The sequence below is a fragment of the Capricornis sumatraensis genome, chromosome X (genome assembly GCF_032405125.1).
Source record: "Capricornis sumatraensis isolate serow.1 chromosome X, serow.2, whole genome shotgun sequence".
In the NCBI taxonomy this organism is placed as follows: domain Eukaryota; kingdom Metazoa; phylum Chordata; class Mammalia; order Artiodactyla; family Bovidae; genus Capricornis; species Capricornis sumatraensis.
In genome coordinates, this window is record NC_091092.1 from 54,110,422 (window position 1) to 54,126,593 (window position 16,172).

The window sequence follows — 16,172 nt, forward strand, 5'->3', positions numbered from 1 at the left end:
TCCCTTGGAAGGAAAGCTATGACAAACCTAGACAAAGTATTAAAAAGCAGAGACATTACTTTGCCGACAAAGATCAATATAGTGAAAGCTATGGTTTTTCTAGTAGTCATGCACAGATGTGAGAGTTGGACCATAAAGAGACTGAGCACCAAAGAATTGATGCTTTCAAATTGTGGTTCTGTACAAGACTCTTGAGAGTGCCTTGGACAGAAAGGAGATCAAACCACTCAATCCTAAAGGAAATAAACCCTGAATATTCATTGGAAGGACTGATGCTAAAGCTGAAGTTTCAATACTTTGGTCACCTGATGCGAAGAGCCAACTGATTGGAAAAGACCTTGATGCTGGGAAAGATTGAAAGCAGGAGGAGAAGGGGATGACAGAGGATGAGATGGATGAATAGCATTACTGACTCATGGACATGAGTTTGAGTACACTCCGGGCGATAGTGAAGGACAGGGAAGCCTGGCACGCTGCTGTCCAAGTGGTCACAAAGAGTCAGACGTGATTTAGTGACTGAACACCAACAAATTTATTTATTCAACAGATACGACTATTGTAGGTTACATATTCATAAAATATTAGAACTGAAACAATTGAAGTAATTATTAGATAATATAGTTCAACGCCTTCATTAACAATCTGAGAAAATTGAGGCCAGAAAAGAGAAGCAACTCCTAAGATAATAAATTGGTGAAGAAAAGAACAGAGACTAGGACATTCTTCTATTTATTAGTCAAAGGGTAGGTTTTTTTTTCCCCTTCCAAAGCACATTAGCATTCATAGCAAAAATATTTTCCACTTTAAAATGAGGGAAATTGCATCTTCTACCACTTAACTCTAAGAAAATTCTGATAAAATATATTGCCTGTCTAAAACATGCAAATATAAACATTTTTTCCTCTTTAACTTCTACTAATTAAAGAGAGAAAAATCTACCTACCACATTAAAGCTGTAAAGGACAGCAACTATAGAAGATTTATGAAAGCATTTGGAAGGACATATGCTTAGAGAGTTTATCCAAAGCATAATATGAATAGAAATGAGAAAAAACAAATGAAAGTCATATTAGTAAGTATAAAATGCATGCTGCTTAAATCTCATATTTAGATGTCCTTGGTTCCAAATCAAAAAGATAAAAATGCTGGCATTTCTTGTAATTGTTGTGAAATGAAATGAGAAAAGACATAAAGCTTATATTCCACACCTGGCCCATTTTAGCCACTCAATAAAAGGAGGCCATTGTTACTGTTGATGGTTTCATTATTATTTGCACATAATCAGACGTTATTCACAATGAAAAGTGATTTCCACAGTTTCTAGATTTGCTAGCATCTGTGTATCCTTCACATTGATTTAAATCAGTTCAGTTCAGTTTAGTAGTTACTGATAACAAACTATGTGCTCACCACCCTTCTAGCCACTAGAATTAAAAGAAAAATTAGTCCTTGTTCCAAAATCGTAGTCAATTGGGAAAGTTATTCATATGCAACAGTTTATTTTAAGACAAGATATACGTGAAAGGACAGGTATGGTAAGGGAGCAGAGATGATTATATTAAACCTGCCTAAATGTGTATAAGGATGCTTCTTAGATGTGGTGATGCTCATACTACACTGTCAGAGATAAAGACACATTATCCAGGCCTACGTGATTACAGGTAGATGAGGAATAGCAAGAGAAAAAGTATAGAGGCACAGCGTAGTATGGTATTAATACATTTGAGAAAGTATAAGAGAAAACACTCAAGTAAGTGTATATCTACATATACTCACATACATACATATATATCCATATATATTCACCCTGTGTGTGGGTGTATATATATATACATATATGTATATATGTATGTGTGTGTGTGCGTATGCATGTGTGTGTATATATATATATACCTATTCACATTTATTCCAATGTTTTCCTTTACAATTGCAAAAAATATATAAATATATAAAATATATTTTATATAAGTGAATATTAAGAATATTTTTGTACCAAAAAATGAGAACATAAATGAAATGGACAAATTCCTAAAAAGATGCAAACTACCACAATTGAGTAAGCAAATAGAAAATTGGAAAAGATTTCTAATAATATATATGTGTGGACAACCTGGTTCTATGAGTGTCCATACATTGGCACAGGAACCGTTGCCACAGCAGATGTGCCCATGCCATGTGTCTATGCCATGTGTCCAGAACACAGGTCACTCCTCAATGTGCCTGTTCACTAGATGCCATCTCTAAGGCTGCTCTAAAATCACTTGCGCTCAGGATGTCTGAGCCACAGGTGCCAGAGCCACCTGTATCCCAACCTTGAAGCCACTGTTGTTCCGTGAATGGCCACACTCTGGACCTTCACTCTGTTACCAGTCCACAATGGACTGTGCCTTGCATACCTGTAGTAATGCTGCAGTGAGAGGACCTGAGCCCCAAGCACCTGAATTGCCAGCACTCTGAACTCTGGAGTCATCATCTCTCCATGCATGCTCGTGTGTGGTGCATGCGCACACACATACACACACACATGCATGCACAAATCCATGCTGCTCCATAGCAAACTGAACAGTGAGACTGAGAAATGGGCAGAGGAACTGAATAGACATTTTTCCCCAAAAAAAGGATCTACAAATGGCCAAGAAGTACTTGAAAATGTGCTCATCACTAATCATTCAGTTCAGTTCAGTCACTCAGTAGTGTCCGACTCTTTGTGACCCCATCAATCACAGCACGCCAGGCCTCCCTGTCCATCATCGACTCCCAGAATTCACTCAAACTCATGTCCATCGAGTCGGTGATGCCATCCAGCCATTTCATCCTCTGTTATCCAGGGAACTGTAAATCAAAACTACAATGGAATATCACGTCACACCTGTTAGGATGTATTATCAAAGGAAAGAGATAAATATTGGTAAGGATGGAGAAAAAGGAACCCTCATATACCTTTGCTGGAAATATAAATTGTTCCAATTATGAACAACAGTATACTGCTAAGTCACTTGAGTTGTGTCCGACTCTGTGCAACCCCATAGACAGCAGCCCACCAAGCTCCCCCGTCCCTGGGATTCTCCAGGCAAGAACACTGGAGTGGGTTGCCATTTCTTTCTCCAATGCATGAAATTGAAAAGTGAAAGTGAAGTCACTGAGGCATGTCCAACCAGGCTCCTCCATCCATGGGATTTTCCAGGCAAGAGTACTGGAGTGGGGTGCCATTGCCTTCTCCAAGAACAAAAGCTAACCCCCCTAAATATGCTCAACAACACTAGGTTTTAATAGTTACACTGTTTCAGGGAGGAAGCCAATCCTGACTCCATGTTGGAAATGGTTTCTTTGACTTGCTTCTGTTATTATGATCATACTTAATGGCTTGGCTGGAGAACCCTGGCCCTGTGCTTGCCTATAAACTAAAGTGCCTTTGTTCAGAACCCTGTCTACCTGCAGATGGCAGAAAGGAGAAATTAACACATCCCCTGACTGAAGCTTGCCATTCTGAAAGATGTTTGCAAGACTAACAGTCTTTTTACTTTGCTTCCTCACCTTCCCCCATCTCTGATCTATAAAAGAACCTGGCATCCAGACCCTGTAAGATGGTTATTTTGAGGCACTGACCTTCCATCTTCTCGGTCGGCTGCTTTCCAGATAAAGTCTCTTCCTTGTCTCAACAGCTCGTCTCTGGGATTCAATGCCCTGTCGTGTGGCAAGCAGAGTGAGCTTGGACTCGGTAACAAAACTAGCTGATGGTCCAGATTCTCGTTGTGCTGATATTAAAATGTATTTAATAGTCAATCTATAGCTATAAGAGCAAGACTATCTCGCTGAAATCTGTCTTCTTCCTTGTCACGCCCTCATGAAGCACACCACTCATATATAGACTACTTAAACTCCCTGGGGACACACAAAGCAATTTAGTCAAAAAAGCATAGCTCTCACCTGTGGGTCAAGACTGACCTAGATATGCAACAAAGTCGCTACTGAACTTCCATGGGTAAGAGGCTAATGGATCCCCACACCCTGAAGCATCAACACACAACTGCAGTACCCTTATTCAACAGACAATAACATTTTCATGGATATTAAGAGGAAAATGGTACATCAGAAAAAAATTAAGGTGGATAAAGTATCACACTAAAGTTAAGCTTTAAATAAATATTTGCCAAAAGGAGTTCCATACTGTTTCTGACATACAGTTAATACTTGAATATTGATGTGCTTTAAAAAGCAAACAGACAGCTTTATAGATTCTGATCTTATGTTTAGATCTTTAATCCATTTTGAGTTTATTTTTGTGAATGGTGTTAGAAAGTGTTCTAGTTTCATTCTTTTACAATTGGTTGACCAGTTTTCCCAGCACCACTTGTTAAAGAGATTGTCTTTAATCCATTGTATATTCTTGCCTCCTTTGTCAAAGATCAGATGTCCATAGGTGCATGGATTTATCTCTGGGCTTTCTATTTTGTTCCATTGATCTATGTTTCTGTCTTTGTGCCAGTACCATACTGTCTTGATGACTGTTGCTTTGTAGTAGAGCCTGAAACCAGGCAAGTTGATTCCTCCAGTTCCATTCTTCTTTCTCAAAATTGCTTTGGTTATTCGAGGTTTTTTGTATTTTCATACAAATTGTGAGATTATTTGTTCTAGCTCTGTGAAAAATACCTTTGGTAGCTTGATAGGGATTACATTGACTCTATAGATTGCTTTGGGTAGTATACTCATTTTCACTCTATTGATTCTTCCAATCCATATAAAACAGTCTTTTGGACTCTGTGGGAGAGGGGTGATTTGGGAGAATGGCATCGAAACATGTATAATATCATATGAAATGAATCACCAGTCTAGGTTTGATGCAGGATACAGGATGCTTGGGGCTGGTGTACTGAGATGACTCAGAGGGATGGTATGGGGAAGGAGGTGGGAGTGGGGTTCAGGATGGGGAACACGTGTACACCCGTGGTGGATTCATGTTGATGTATGGCAAAACCAATACAATATTGTAAAGTAATAAAAAATAATAATAAATAAATGAAATTGTTTTTAAAAACGCCAACAGACAATAATAAAACAAACCAAGAAGAGATCAAACATAAAATTCTGAAATGAAACCTGAATCTAAAGAAAATAATACAGTGGAGCTGGATTCAACTTAGGTTAATTAAGAAATTATCATCATTACAATATGAAGTGACAGAAACCATCACAATGTTGATAAGTGAAAAATTTAAGACAACTGTACAAGAACAAACAGGTAATTTTAACAGATTTTTACATAAAGTGGCAGAGTCAGATAAAGAATACAGTATACGTAGTCTTAAAAAAATTACCATATGAACCAGCAATCCCACTTCTGGGTATATATTCAAAGGAAATGAAATCAGGATCTCAAAGAGATATCTGTACTCCCATGTTCATATTATGCACCATCACTAAAATATGGAAACAACCTAAGTGTCCATCAATAGATGAAGAAGTTGTGGTACACATACATATGCAATAGAATATTATTCAACCTTTAAAATGAAGGAAATCCTGCCATTTGTGGCAACATGGATGAACCTAGAAGATATTATGTTAAGTGGAAAAAGACAGACACAGAAAGACGAATACTATATCACTTCATTTCCATGTGGAATATTAAAAAGTTGAACTCATAGAAGCAGAGAAGAATGGTGACTGCTAGGAACTAGAAAGGAAGTTTTGGGCAAAAGAGGAGATGTAGGTCAAAAGGGTACAAAGTTTCAGTTCTAAAATGAGTAAGTTTTGGAGACCTAATGTATAGCATGATGACTCTAGTTAACAATGTATTTGAAAACTGCTAAGAGGGTAGATCTCAAGTATTCTCACTACAAATAAATAGGTAACTGTGAGATGATAGATTTGTCACTTTTCTTGGTTTTGGCAAATATTTCACAATGTATTTACTTAAGAAAATAGCACACTATATACTTTAAGTACATAAAATTTTCACTTGCCAATCATTTCTCAGTAAAGCTGGAGGAACAATGCTGATTATTGGTAAGGGAGCAGTGAAATCTTTGGCACTTTAACTTACTCCAGTTTAATCTTCTGTTCCCTCTATCAGCAATAGCCATGAAAATAACAGAGCGCTTTCTAGATAGTAGTGCCCAGTACTGGAAGGAGCAGAAGAGACTTCATTTATGATACTCATAATTACAGCTGCCCCTTTAATGACACGAATTTGGAAAATCTCAGCAGTGGCTGCAGAATGGAAAAGGTCAGTTTTTATTCCAAACCCAAAGAAAGGCAATGTCAAAGAATGTTCAAATTACTGTACAATTGCACTCATTTCACATGCTAGAAAGTTAATGCTCAAGCTAGGCTTCAACAGTATGTGAACCGAGAACTTCCAGATGTACAAGTTGGATTTAGAAAAGGCAGAGGAACCAGAGATCAAATTGCCAACATCCACTGGATCACAGAAAAAGCAAGAGAACTCCAAAAATGCATCTACTTCTGCATCACTGAATACGCTAAAGCTTTTGATTGTGTGGATCACAACTGTAGAAAATTATTAAAGAAACTGGAGCCTATTATACAGAGTGAAGTAAGCCAGAAGTAAAAACACCAATACAGTATACTAACACATATATATGGAATTTAGAAAGATGGTAACGATAACCCTGTATGCGAGACAGCAAAAGAGACACAGATGTATAGAACAGTCTTTTGGACTCTGTGGGAGAGGGAGAGGGTGGGATGATTTGGGAGAATGGCATTGAAACATGTATAATATCATATAAGAAATGAATCACCAGTCCAGGTTCGATGCATGATACTGGATGCTTGGCGCTGGTGCACTGGGATGACCCAGAAGGATGGTACAGGGAGGGAGGAGGGAGGGTGGTTCAGGATGGGGAACATGTGTATACCTGTGGTGGATTCATGTTGATGTATGGCAAAACCAATGCAATATTGTAAAGTAATTAACCTCCAATTAAAACAAATAAATTTATATTTAAAAACAAGAAATGGTAATACCAGACCACCTCACCTCTCTCTTGAGAAACCTGTATGCAGATCAAAAAGGAATAGTTAGAAAGGGACATGGACCAACAGACTGTTTCCAAACTGGGAAAGGAGTACGTCAAGGCTGTATACTGTCACTCTGATTATTTAACTTATATGCAGAGTGCATCTAGCAAAATGTGGGGCTGGAAAAATCCCAAGATGGAATCAAGATTGCTGGGAAAAATATCAATAACCTCAGATATGCAGATGACACCACCCTAATGACAGAAAGTGAAGAGGAATTAAAGAGCTTCTTGATGATGGTGAAAGAGAAGAGTGAAAAAGCTGGCTTAAAACTCAACATTCAAAAAATGAAGATCATAGCATCTGGTCATATCACTTCATGGCAAATAGATGGGGGAAAATGGAAACAGTGGCAGACTTTATTTTCTTGGGCTCCAAAATCACTGCAGATGATGAGTGCTACCATGAAATTAAAGATTCTTGCTCCTTGGAAGAAAAACTATGACAAACCTAGACAGTGTATTAAAAGGCATTGACATCATTTTGCCAGCAAAGGTCCATATAGTCAAAGCTATTGTTTTTCCAGTACTCATGTATGGATGTGAGAGCTGGACAGTTAAAAAGGCTGAGCACCAAATAATTGATCCCTTCCAACTGTAGTGCTGGGAAAGACTCTTGAGAGTCGCTTGGGCTGCAAGATCAAACCAGTCAATCCTAAAAGAAAATAACCCTGAATATTCATTGGAAGGACTGATACTGAAGTTGAAGATCTAATACTCTGGCCACCTGATGTGAAGAACCAACTCATTGGAAAAGACCCTGATGCTGGGAAAGATTGAAGATCAGATGAGTAGGGGACGACAGAGGATGAGATGATTGGATGGTATCACCAACTCAAGGGACATGAGTTTAAGCAAACTCCAGAAGATGGTGAAGAATGTGGAAGCTTGCGTGCTGCAGTCCATGGGGTCACAGAGAGTCATACATGACTGAGTGAATTAACGACAACTTCAACAATATGGGTTTGAAGTATGCTGGTTGACTTATATGTGGAATTTTTTCAATAGTAAGTACTACAGTACTCCATGATCCACACTTGCTAGAATCTGTGAATGCTGAACCATTGATATGGAAGGACCACAGATATGGAATGCCAGCTATAAGTTATACATGAATTTGCACTGCACTGAAAGTTGGCATCTCTAACCCCCACACTGTTCAAATGTCAACTGTAATTATTGGCTCTGACCTGTATGGTGATTCATTGGAAGGCCTGCTCCAAAGATTGTCTTTATTCCACTTAACTGGGAACTGGCCTAGTGCTAAAGCTGCACTAAGAAGGCTCATGCTAAGGCTGCAGTAGGTATACATTTACAGACTCATGCCTTAGGTTGCTTCTGCCTGAGATGATAAAGTTTCCACCAGTCAAAACAATAACAAAACACCTTGGTAGGAAAGGGTGGGGAAAGAGATGTTCACAGGGCTTTGGAAACATTAAATATATTTCTGGGAATCTAGAAGGCCACACACATGCTCAGTGTTGTGCAAATGTTCAGGAAAGACATGAGAAGGCTTTATGCTTTTACCTCCTGCTGACCTGAAGCACTACAGTGAAGCACTACGGGAGGAATAGAAACTAAACTATGTGTACAGTGCATAGCTATGTGTTAAAGCCATGCCTCAACACACAGAGACAGTCCCTGGAAAAAATACTGGAAGAGTATTTTAGTTATAGGTGTTTAAAGAAACTTCAGTACAATTATTAGTTGACAGTTGAACTAACAGAGCAGAGATTTAAGTGGCCACACTTGAAAAATAATACAGACATTACAGAATTTAGTATATGTAAGTCATTAAACAAACAATCACAATAAGATTAATAGTATATTTCTTATCAGAAACCATGGAGGCAAGAAGGAAATGGGATTCGAATTCAATGTACTGAAAGATATATTACAAATTCCAGAACTAGAAAAACTATCCTTCAAAACTGAAGGAGAAATTAAGACACTGCTAGGAAAGAGAGTTTCTCTTTATCAGATCTAAAGGCAGTCATTCAGCCTAAACTAAAAGGACTCTAGACAGTAACTCAATTCTATATTAAGAAATAACACCAAGGAAGATAACTACATAGGTAAACATATTTTTATATAAAGGTAAATATGTTTTTCTTTATAAATTATTTTTTACTATTTGATTTAAAAGATAATTTATTAAAGCAATAATTATAAGTCTAAGTTGATGGGTATACAATGTATAAGAAGATGCAATCTATGACAATAACCACATAAAGAAGTGGTGAATGTAGATATACAGTAGCAGATATTTGTGTACACAAGGGCTTCCCTTGTGGCTCAGCTGGTAAAGAATCCACCTGCAATGCTGGAGACCTAGGTTCAATCCCTGGGTTGGGAAGATCCCCTGAAGAAGGGAAAGGCTACCCACTCTAGTATTCTGGCCTGGAGAATTTCATGGACTGTATAGTCCATGGGGTCACAGAGAGTCAGACATAACTGAGAAACTTTCACTTTATTAAGTTGGTATTAGCACGGTCTAGGCTGTTTTACATTTAAGATGTTACTTGTAATCTCCTGGGCAAACACTAAGAAAATAACTCAAAAGTATAGTAAAGGAAGTAAAAAAAATTAAAAAAGTACACAAGAAAATATCAAATTGAAATGGAGGAATTGAGGGAGCAAAAGGACACAGACATGTAAAAAACAAATAGCAAAATGGCAGAAGTAACTCACTCCTTATCTGTAATTACCTGAAATAAACATGGATCAAGTTCTCCAACTAAAAGTGGAAGATATTACCCACACACCCATAGTCAATTAATCTTTAACAATGAGGAAAAAATATACAATGAAGAAAAGACAGTCTCTTTAACAAGTGGTGTTGGGAAAGCTGGAGAGCCACATGTAAATCAATGAAGTTAGAACACACCCTCACACCATACACGAAAATAAACTGAAAATGGCTTAAAGACTTACACCATGTAACTCCTAGAAGAGAGTATAGGCAAAACATTTTCTAACATAAATCACAGCAATATTTTCTCAGTTCAGTCTCCCAAGGCCATAAAAATAAAATAAAAAGTAAACAAACAGTTCTAATCAAACTTATAAGCTTTGCATAGCAAAGGAAACCATAAACAGAAAGACAACCTACAGACTTTGAGAAAATATTTTCAAATGATGCAATTGACAAATGATTAATTTCCAAAATATATAAACAGCTCATACAGCTCAATATCACAAAAAGATAATCCAATCAAAATGGGCAGAAGACAAAAATAGCCATTTCTCCAAAGAAGACACACAGAAGGTCAACAGGCACATGAAAAAAATGCTCAACATCACTAATTATTAGACAGATGCAAATCAAAGCTGCAATGAGGTATCACCTCACTCTTGTCAGAATGACCATGATCAAAGTCTACAAATAGTAAATTCTTGAGAGAGCATGGAGGAAAGGGAACACTCCTACAGTGCTGGTGGGAATGTAAATTGAGGAAGCCACTAGGAAGAACAGTATAGAGATTCCTTAAAAAGGTAAAAATAGAGCTCCCATATAATCCAGCAATCTCATTCCTGGGCATATAGCTGGAAAAACTCTAATTCAAAAAGATGTATGCACCCCAATGGACATGGAAACCACCTACATGTCCATCAACAGATGAATGTGTAAACATGTGGTATATATACGCAATGGACTATTACTCAGCCACAAGAAAAAAAAAATGAAATGATGCCATTTGCAGCAATGTGGATGGACCTAGAAATTATCATACTAAGTGAAGTCAGACAAAGACAAATTATCATATGATATCACTTATATGTGGAATCAAAAAAAATGATACAAATGAACTTATTTCCAAAGTAGAAATAGAGTCAAAGATACAGAAAACAAAGTTATGGTTACCAAATAGGAAAGGGGAATTGTTAAAGTGAAAGTCACTCAGTCGTGTCTGACTCTTTGCCATCCCATGGACTCCTGGCCAGAATACTGGAGTCAGTAGCTGTTCCCTCCTCCAGGGTATCCTCCCAACCCAGGAATCGAACCAGGGTCTCCTGTATTGCAGGCAGTTTTCCTGAATTGCAGGAAAGGGGGGAAGGGATACATTTGGAGTTTAGGATTAATAGATACATACTACTATATATAAAATTGATAAACAACAATGTCCTACTGTATAGCACAGGAAACTGTATTCAATATCTTGTTAATAACCTATACTAGAAAAGGATATGATATATATATATATATAATATATTTGTGTGTGTGTGTATATATATATACATATACATATATACATGTAACTGAATCATTTGCTGTACACCAGAAACTAACACAACACTGTACCTCAACTATACTTCAATTAAAAAATAATGAGAGAGACTGGCAGAACAAATTAGAAAGCATGACCCAACTATATAGGAAGCTCACTTTACATCCAATGACACAAATTTGTTGAAAATTATAGAATGGTAAAGACATTCCATGCAAATAATAACCTATGAAATCTGGAGTGGGTATACTAATATAAGACAAAATAAACTTTAGGTCAAAAGTTGTTATAAGAGTTAAAGAAGGACATTATATATTTATAAACATTTTAATCAACCAAGAAGATATGATTACAAACACATACACATTTAACAACAGAGCCCCAAAACATATGGAGCAAAAACTGATGGAATTAAATGGGGACATAGATATTCTATAATTAATAATAAGAATTTTTCCAATAATAAACAGAAAATCTATATATTATCAGTGAGGGCATACTAGATTGAACAATACCATATACCAAAGAGCCCTAACAGCCATCAATAGAAGACTTCAACAACAGCAGAATATACATTTTTTTCAAGTTCACATAGTACATTTCCAGTATAGACTATATGTTAGGCCACTGTTTAAGTCTATACAGATTTTAAAATTTGTAAATCAAACAAAATATCTTCTTCAGGCAAATGGACCATAGCCCATCAGGCTCCTCTGTCCATGGGATTCTCCAAGCAAGAATACTGGAGTAGGCTGCCATTTCCTCCTCCAGGGGATCTTCTGAACCCAAGGATCAAACCTGCATCTCTTATGTCTCCTGCATTGTCAGGCAGGTTCTTCACCACTACCACCACCTGAAAAGCCCTACTACTTGAGTCTGCTGCTGCTAAGCAGCTTCAGTTGTGTCCGACTCTTCGTGACCCCATGGACTGTAACCTACCAGGCTCCTCTGTCCATGGGATTTTTCAGGCAAGAATACTGGAGTGGGTTGCCATTTCCCTCTCCAAATTAAGTCTATGCAAATCTTAAAATTTAAAATCATACAAAGTATCTTCTCCAGGCAAATGGAATGAAAATAGGGAAACTGGAAAATTCACAATCATGTGGGGATTTAACAACAGTCTTAAACATTCAATGAGTCAAAGAGGTGATCACAAGAGAAAGTAGAAAATACTTCAAAGAGAACAAAAACTCTCCATCATAGCACTGCGCAGAGAGAACTATACAGCTGTGAAAGCCCCTCTTAAAATTAAGCAAAGTATCAAATCCATAAGCAAACATTAGGAACTAGGAAAAAAAAAAAACACGAAGTCTAAAACTAGCAGAAGAGAAGAAATAATAAAGATCAGAGATAAATGAGAGAATAGAAAAATAGAATTAATAAAAATAAAAGTTGGTTTTCAACAAAACCAAAATTGACAAATATTTAGACAGAATATCTCAGAATGAAAGAAAACTCAAATTACTAAAATTGAAAGTGAAAGTGGGGTTATTATTGTTTGCTAAAATAAAATGAATTATAAAACAATACTATAAACAATTATATACCAACAAATTATTTAACCTAGGTAAGATAGATTACCAAAAACACAAAGCCTACCAAAACTGACTTTGAAAAGAAGAAAATCTGAAGAGAAAAAAGAAGAAAATCTGAAGAGAATTATAATAAGTAGAGATTTTGAGTCAGTAATTGTAAACCTTCCAACATATCAAGCCCAGGGATTCACTGGGTAAATCCTACCAATATAAGATGAGGGAACACTTTCTAAATAATTCTATGAGGCCATCAATACTCTGACACCAAAACCAGGACAATACCACAAGAAAAAGAAAACTACAGACCAATAACCCTTATGAATATAGATGAAAAATACTAAACAAAACACGAGCAAACCAAATCTAGCAGCATGTTAAAATGAAATGTATACCAAGGATGCAATGGTGGTTCAACTTATAAATCAAGGTAATACAGCACATTAACAGAACCAAGAAAAATAACTATAAATGATCGTTTCTACTGATACAGAAAAAAAAAAACTGACAAAATCCCATAATCTTTATGATAAAAAGCAATACCCAACATACTAAGAATAGAAGTGAACTTCCTCAAACATGACAAAGGGAATACATAAAAAAAACCTCATAGATAATATCACACTCTATGGCTACTATCAGGTACTGAAATAGACAACAATATTCCTGATTATGGAGCCAAAGTTTTATGATAAAATAAAAATAGCAAACTGTTTCCATTTTACATTACTTGGTATTTCATCTTTGTGCTCAGCTGAGGTCTCCTGAGGCAGGTAACCAATGATTGAGCATGTTTGGTTGTAAATTCTGTCAAATTTCTGTGGAAGGTGAGACTCCTATAGTAAATAAATTTGACCTAAGGATTTCCCCCATCAGCCTGGCAAGACTTTTCCTAGAAATGCAGTAGAGTATGAAGCTTTCTACGCAGTTTTTGTTTCTCCCTCTTCCCATTCTCTTTTATATAAGTTACACCTGCTTTGTCATCCTGCATACACCTACTTGCCCCGGTAGATCTCCTGCATATCTCAACATGCCTTGGTGTCTGCTTCTCAGAGGATCTGAACTAATATACTCTGTATGCTCCAGTTACACATATCACTTTTATGTATAATTGTTTTATGGCACTTATACTATAATGATTTCTTTGGGGGCCTGTGACTGTTTATTTTTTTCCGTTTTTTAAAAAAACTATTTTTAATTAAAAGATAATTGCTTTACAAAATTGTGTTGGTTTCTGCCATAAGTATGTGTGTGGTAAGTCTCTTCAGTCGTGTCTGACTCTTTGTGACACTATGGACTATAGCCCGCCAGGCTCCTCTGTCCATGGGAATTCTCCAGGCAAGAATACTGGAGTGGATTGCCATGCCCTCCTCCAGGGGCTCTTCCCAACTCAGGGATCAAACCTGCATCTCATTATCTTTCCTGCATTGACAGACATGTTCTGGTTTCTGCCATACATCAACATAAATCAGTCATTGGTACACATATGTCCCCTCCCTCCTGAATTAGCCTCCCATCTCCTGCCCCTTCCCACTCCTCTAGGTTGTTACAGAGCCCGGGTTTGAGTTCCCTGTGTTAATGACGATTTATCTTCACTGACAGTGAGCTACAATCTCAGTAGTGGGTGCTGCACTCTATTCATCTTTGTAATCCTCAGAACCCAGCCTATTGCCAGAACTATAACCCAGTATTTATCTTTTCTTATCTTCATATAACTGAACGTTAAGATATTTAGATAACAGTGGTTTACTATCTGTGGTGCTGGACAAGACTCTTGAGAGTCCCTTGGACACCAAGGAGATCCAACCAGTCCATCCTAAAGGAAATCAGTCCTAAATATTCATTGGAAGGACTGATGCTGAAGCTGAAACCTCAATACTTTGGCCACCTGATAAGAACTGACTCCTTGGGAAAGACCCTGATGTTGGGAAAGATTGAAGGCAGGAGGAGAAGGGGACAACAGTGGATGAGATGGTTGGCTGGCATCACTGACTCAATGGACATGAGTTTGAGCAAGTTCCAGGAGCTGGTGATGAACAGGGAAGCCTGGCATGCTGCAGTCCATGGGGTCATGAAGAGTAGGACATGACTGAGTGACTGAACTGAACCAGCTGTGGATGATGATGGAGTACAAGGCAGAGTCGCACATTACAAATGGTCTACAGGTGTGTGAAGTTGTCATCAGTTTAACTAACTGGTTGGTGCACATAACATAATTACTAATTAGCACCTGAGGCAGTTGCATCTCCTGGACTGGTTAAGTATCCTGAGCTGCCTTGTCTATCTATCCTGTAGGCTGTACAAATATCATTTTTCCATTGGTGCCATGACATGAAATAGTTTAGAAAATGTTATTATAGAACATGCCAAAATCTTTGTGCTAGAGGTTGTTACAGTTGTTCACTCCCTAAGTCTACACTTAGGCAATTTGGAAAAATAATAAATTGTAGTGGATTTTGATGTGTCCATCCCCTCCCACAGTGGAAATCCCTGACTGAACATTTCAGTAGTTCATTAACTGCTTAATGAATGAAATATATGTTTCACCCTGCACAAAAACTTTTAGATTGCAATAGATACAGTTACTTAGTGAGTTTCATAAACATTTGTTAAAATGAAAACTGAAACTCAAAGTAGAAAATACTAAGATGAGAATGAGCTTCACACTTTTAGATGAACTATATCTGTTATCAAATGATCATCAAATTGGCTCTGCCTTTGGATGGATTTTGTGCTAACGGGGGTTATTTCGAAAAAGATCAAAGTTCTGAATAAAGACTTAATGCAAACTGAAAAAATATGCCTGAAGAAATTTATATGCATGAATAATCCATACTAATGAATTAGCAAATAGGATCCTGATGAAAACATGACTTTAGAAATCATGAGGCTCCTTATTAAACTTTCAATGTTAAACCTCATTTGTAGATAGAATCATGAAGCACTGAAGCTTGCAGGGGTCTCAGAGATCATATAGCCCTGCTCTCTCATTTTAAGAGAAAGAAATGGGGATTCTGAGAAAAATGACTGGGCAATGTCACAGCATGAAATGGTGATATAGTCAAAAATAGAGCTAATATTTTCTTAGTCCAGTGTTTTGGTCTGTCTTCACAGAATTATTGTTCTAGGAAACAGCAATATTTAAAGTCACTGATAAAATACCTGCCTCAGAAGGTATACAAGTGGCAAGAAACCAGATTGGTGGGAAAAGGCAAGGATTAGATAGAAGAGTTGCTGTGGAGGAACCAGATTTTAAAGAAAGAGGAAAAAGGGGTTTTTTACCGCATTGCTCACAATTGGACACAATCAAGACACATATGAGGGCTTCCCAGGTGGCTCAGTGGTAAAGAATCCACCTGCCAATGCAG

The 16,172-nt window shown here is 37.3% G+C and overlaps 1 long non-coding RNA gene across 1 annotated transcript in view; it reads right to left on the minus strand.

Annotated features, from left to right (window-relative positions):
• LOC138070765 (uncharacterized) overlaps nucleotides 1-16,172 on the minus strand; it is a 172,374-nt gene that overhangs the window by 52,933 nt on the left and 103,269 nt on the right. Inside the window, exon 2 of the long non-coding RNA XR_011144176.1 lies at nucleotides 3,607-3,684. This is a non-coding gene — a long non-coding RNA (uncharacterized lncRNA). The remainder of the gene's footprint in view (nucleotides 1-3,606; nucleotides 3,685-16,172) is intronic.